This window comes from Meleagris gallopavo, chromosome 6 (assembly GCF_000146605.3).
Source record: "Meleagris gallopavo isolate NT-WF06-2002-E0010 breed Aviagen turkey brand Nicholas breeding stock chromosome 6, Turkey_5.1, whole genome shotgun sequence".
NCBI lineage: Eukaryota > Metazoa > Chordata > Aves > Galliformes > Phasianidae > Meleagris > Meleagris gallopavo.
The window spans coordinates 48,937,496-48,943,495 of record NC_015016.2 but is presented as its reverse complement, the minus strand read 5'-3'; positions in this window follow the sequence as shown (position 1 = coordinate 48,943,495).

Genomic DNA, 6,000 nt, shown 5'->3' with positions numbered 1-6,000 from the left:
TACAAACTCAAAGCCAGACAGAGATGAGTGGGGCTGTGGGTTGTTTTTGGTACAAACATCCTGTTCTGCTTCAGGGATTTGACTTCTCCACACAGAGGAAAGAGGGTCTAGGATAAAATAGAAGGGGAGCTCCCACTCTTCGTTTGATTTCAACAGTCAGAGCAATCTGAGAAACATTCTTGTATGAAATAAATCCTATCCTCACTTACACCCATGCAGCTGAAGGCAGCATTTGGCTTTAAGACAAGTGTATCTCTTAACTATTTTGAGTGCCATATGCTATATGAGTGCCATATGTTAGCATTTCTTAACTATATATAGCCATTTCAAATGGTATGCAGAGACAGAGCAGAGAGCGCTGCCCTGGTCTCTCCTTCACCTCCCCTCAGATCTCTCCTCCCAGTTCTCTTTCCTTTCCTTTTCTCTCCTGCATTCCTCCCTGCCTACACTCAGCTTCCTTCATCACACATCCTACTGTTTTTTATTTAAAAAAACAAACTATTCTGCATTTCTAACAAACCTTCTCTTCCCCCCCTCCATCTGACATCTGGTTTTATCCCCTCCCTTCCCCCCCCCAAGTTGCTCAGCATAAGTTTTGGTTTCCTCAGAGCTTAGCTGATGCACCACAGCAGCTTTGAAGGCAGGAGCTCTCTGGCAGGTAAATCAAGTGTCCCTAAACCCTCCATCCCATTCTCTCCACCTCTTCAACTTCTTCCTTGCCACCTCTATGGACCTTGAGCAGTAAGTTGAGAGTAGATGCTTCCCATCAAGGCTGGTTCAGCAGGTAATGTCCTCAAGATTACCACCTTTAAAATTTATTTTCTTTATACTGATTGTTTTATTTTACATATCAGGCCTCCTTTAATTCCTTTCCCTTTCTCAGGTAGCACCAGGAGTTAACTCCTCCCTTTCTGAAATGCAGTGTGTGGGACAGCCTGCCTCCACCTGAAAAACACTTCAGCTTCCAATCCTGCAGATTGAACAGCTTCCACCATGCACATTAGTTGTTGGGGTTTTTTTTGTTTGTTTTTTTTTTGGTCCCCTTTAGGAACTGAGTCCAGCTGTCGTGAGCTGGTACATCTCAAAATAAAAGAGAAAACACCAGTGGGACACCTCCTTGCCCACTCAGACTGTTTACACCATCCTTAGTCTCTCTGGCAATTGTAATGAAAGAAATGGGACTTTTCCTCCAGATTGTGATTTAAAAATTTATTATTATTATTATTGTTATTATTATCATCATTATTATTTTGTTACTGTCGTCACTAACAAAAAAAATGGGAATTATTTTGACTGTTGCAGTGAAGCAAGCATTTGGAAACACTTGCTCCTTGTAATCTCCTCCTCTAAAAAATTTATTCATGGAAGCAGTGAGGTAAAGAAAAAAGGAAATAAATGTTTACTATACTGGGGAAAAGCCAGGTCCACCACATAACGAAAGCACCTTCACAGTCCTTATTAAGGAAAGCCAGGAACACTAAGTATTACAATGGAGGAACACTAAAGCAGGATAAAATCCACCTGCATGCTCATCATCAGACTGCAGTCATGCCATGAGTTTAGCTTTCCTTAGCACAGGTCAAGATGAGCAGGATGCAGGGGCTGCAGAGGTCTTTGTGCCACAGCCTGCCCCCAGTTTTACACAAAACGCTCACAGGCTGCTGATATTCTGCAGCCTCACAGCTCCTGCCTGAAGGATTGGAAGCATCATCCCATCCTGGCGCCATGCTGCCTCCAGCCCTTCCTGCTGCCAAGTTCCTGTCTTGCAGGTGGGCCCCTTGAAGCAAAAACGTTGCTTGTGAGTGGTGGTGCTGGAACAAGGGAAACACTGCAAAAGGCTGGAATAAAAAGTGGCATGGGCTCTTCTCAGCCTGACCCCAGTGTTCTTTTACAGCATACTATAGAACAATAACGTCCATCTGAGCATGACATTCCTCAGAGGTCTAACCTCAGCTTGTATCTTCGGAGAATTGTATGATGTAGCTTATGCACTTTTAAAAAATCACTGTAATTTATGATTTGCATGTTTTATTGCTTTATAATTATAATCCAACAGTGCCATCCACTGCTTCTCCAAATAATCTTTGCATGGTTTTTCTTCCTGAAGTCATCTTTCATAAGTCACGACGCTAACACTGAGCACTTTGGCTATGTGTGGTATACATGAATGTGGGGCCAGATGTGGGGGAAAAAAAATTAAAAGAGCAAAATCAAAAGTGTGATCTGCTGACATTCATAAGGGATTACCAGAACTGTCAAACAAAACCTTTCTGTGCTGTAGATAAAACCATGTTTCACAGTTAGAAAAACCACATTCCTGAGTCATACAGAGAGAGCTTGTGTGCATAATTTTATAATACTTCTTGAAATCAATTCAATAAAATAATATATTTTGACTCAAACTTTTCCCCAAATATAATCACGTAGCAGATGAGAACAGAGTACCCCATGCTGTGAAATGCCAAGTAATTCTTGATGACTCTTTGGGATCATTGTTTTGGATGATGGTATTCAGCAACCCAAAGCACCATAATCTTAACACTTAAATTTACTGATGCACTGTGTGACTGTATCAAGCAGATCTGGAGGTCACAAAGGTCCCATGAAGAAAGCAGCAAGCATGTTCCCAAAATACCACTAATGTTATCATCTTCTCCGTAGGGAACCATAAAAATTCAGCTTGAACTCAGTCAAAGCATTGCTACTTTCTTGTGCTTTGTTTGTGTCATGTTATACTTTGGGCATGGTACAGGGGTGCACATGCACATACATATGCAGGTGTATATGTAGAAACCCACGAACACACTGACAGTGATGAAAATGCAAAGTAGTATTTAGGTGCATATACTTTTCAAATAGCTCTTTAAGTTTTACTTCTAGCTCTGTATTTATGAGCTCAAGTAAACACAGACTGCTTGTAAGAAGTAACAAGCTTTAACTCAGTTTTCTTAGAGTTCCAAATACTCAGCTTCCCAGAAATTTCGGACAGACAAATTAAAAAAAAAAAAAAGGAAGAAACTGAAGCCTTTTGTGCATTTTCTTGTTTCTAAAAAGTAGAGAAAAAAACAATACAATAAACTAGGATTTACTCACTGCCAACACACCAAATTATCTGAGAACCCATATTCCAGACCCCCAGTCCTATCACTTCTGATAAACCAGCACAAATTGAAAACTTATGTAAATGGCCAAATGAACATTTCTCTTCTATGAAGAATCCTTACCACATAGGCCTATGGAGGGTTTTGTGGTACCACATAAAAGAAGATACAAATCAAGTACTTGATGGTGTCAGAAAATCCAGCAGTTACCCACAGGACCAGGACCAGCTAGCAAAGCACATGATTATTTTTCGTTTCATGTTCAAGTTGGATCTGAATTTGAGGACTGTTAACTAAAATTGCATAAAACAGCAATGCTGTCCCTCCCATATACATGTGATGCTGTAGTGATGTTATTATCCACAATTCATAGAATGAAGCTTCCAAATCACCGAGCATCTGGGTTGAAAGAAAAAAGGGAAAGAGAGAGATAATATTTATTTTTATTTATTATTATTATTATTATTTTTTGCATGGCATTGCATTGCACTGTAAAAAAGCTCCCAGGCAGAAAACTGCACCTGGAAATGAATGGCCAGCCTTAGCCCTAATAACGAACATCTAATACCTACAGGTTTATTCACTCTGTGTGGACCCACACGGCCATATACCACGTATCAGCTTCTTTTAAATGTCTTATTTACGATCTTCATGTATGAACCCAAAAGTAAATTTCTTTGCAACGCATTATATCCAGGATGTAAATGTACTATTTTTAACTTGTCTTGCCATGCCATTTCCTAACAGTATCCAACAGAATTATCTACAGTTTAAATTGTCCTCTGGAAGCAACTCATACCAGGAGGGATTTACCAAACTTTGTCCTACGGAATGAGAAAGAGCTTCTGGACGTGAGCAAATGGGAGTAAAGTGATTTAGTGATAGTTTTTATTTTATAACTAAAAGGATCATGTTTATACAAGTATTACTTCTGCCAATACCTCCCACTACAGTAAATTTATCTAACCCTTGAATCATCAATAGCACATGAAAAAACTACAAACATCTATCTGTCCAATTCTGAGCCAAAACACAGGCATATGGACTGTTGTATATGCTGTCATCACGAATAAAGCATTGCGGTACGTTTCCTCTATTTATAGTTCAAAGAAATTAAAAAGAAAATCGCAAAACCTTAAGTGTCAGCAAAGGGAGCTACAAAACTGCCAGGGCTTACACTTTTCATGACCACAGCTTCAACATACGCAGTTAAAAAATAGTAACTCTGATTGACAATATTTATCGGTTCTGTTTATGCAAAGCTAAAAGGAAGACTTGTAATACACTGTAGAATGTCTGATCTGACACTGTGTTGTATACTTGGAGGGAAAACAGTAACAAAATCTGGGCAAGTTCAGTAGCTAAATGCACAGTTTACGACTGAGAAAACCCCTTCAGAACAAAAGCTTTTTTCCCTATCACGAACCAAGGCCAAAAGAAAAACCCAGCATGTTTATGAGAATGTAAAATTTTGCAAAATTATTTCCCAAATATACAGACATATGTATACACACACCTAACAACTAATATAAAGCCTTTTATAAAGCTTTTTCAATCCCAGGGGGCCTCCCTCCCTCCTGCTCTAAATTTTTCCAGACAGGCCAGTTACCAGTCGCACAGATCACGATGTTACTCAGCTCCTTGCAACAAAGGCAGTGGCAAAATGCTGGGACAGCAGTGGCAGCAGGCACTCTAACACAGACAGGAATCCAAAGGTCAAATCCTTAGATGGCCCAAGCTGGAATGGATCTCTTGATCTGAATAACAAAAAACTGAAAAATGAGCCCAACAAGTTTCCACAGACTTTCAAAGATTCATGGAAAACATGGCTGGCAGCAATCTGAAGACATTATTCAGTGCATATTACTGACCAAAGGGAGGATCGGATTTCTCTAACCAAAAGCCATCAGCTATTAAACACAGTGGTTCAGGAACATTCTTCAGCTCATTCCTAAAATTTGCCAGAAGTCAGAGGGATGTAATGGGAAAGCTGCCCTGTCCTTATCTTTTTGTCAACATACCCACTGCCCATCACCACACACTGGGATAGATGAGGCTCTGTCTCACCTGCTCGCCTGCTCCTCTCTCCCAGAAGACTCTGAAACAACCAGATAAGCATGCTCCATCCCTCTCCCTGGCTCTCGAGATAATAACATCGAAATCAAAACCTTCTATCTTTCAATAGCCAAAAATTCAAGAGCATATAAAATGCCACCCAAACAGCTAGCAGAAAGGCACATCAGACTGGTAGAAATATTTATGCAGAAAAGAGACTACAACTCATTCATAAGAGGGCATGCAGTGTGTCTTCACAAGCAGATCCAGTATCTCGTGTTTAAAGGAGAGTTCAGTTCAGAGGAACAGACAGAAACAGTGCCAAAGAAATTGCTTTCTTTTTCCTTAAATGTTGTAGTTTTCTTCCCTTTTAATAAGTGGGAGAGTAAAGGGCAAAACTCAGCTACAAATTAGCAGGGGAGGTGGCTCTGGAATCTGGCCTTTGTCTTGCACTGGCTGTACTTTTCCCACGGTGTAAGAGGCAGTCCAGCCTCCATCAAGAACACAGCTCCACACAGCATTCACATGTGCACAGTATTTCACATGTGACTGTGAAATATGCTCACGGCTATCCAGTGTCTGATCTCAAATGTACCAACATTGGTCCTTCTGCTAAGAATCACATATTAATAGCGTGACGATTTTACTTTGCACCAAGAGCAGTGCCTCTTTCAGGACAGGCAGAGGAAGGCAACCCAAGGAACAACCAAACACTTTCAACTAACTCTGGAAATAGCTCCCCATGGGATGGGTTCTACTCTTCCTTGCCACGTAGGCAAGGAATCCATGGCAGAGCAAGCCATATCACGACCTTGGTGGCAGAGATCTTCTCTTGAAATCCATT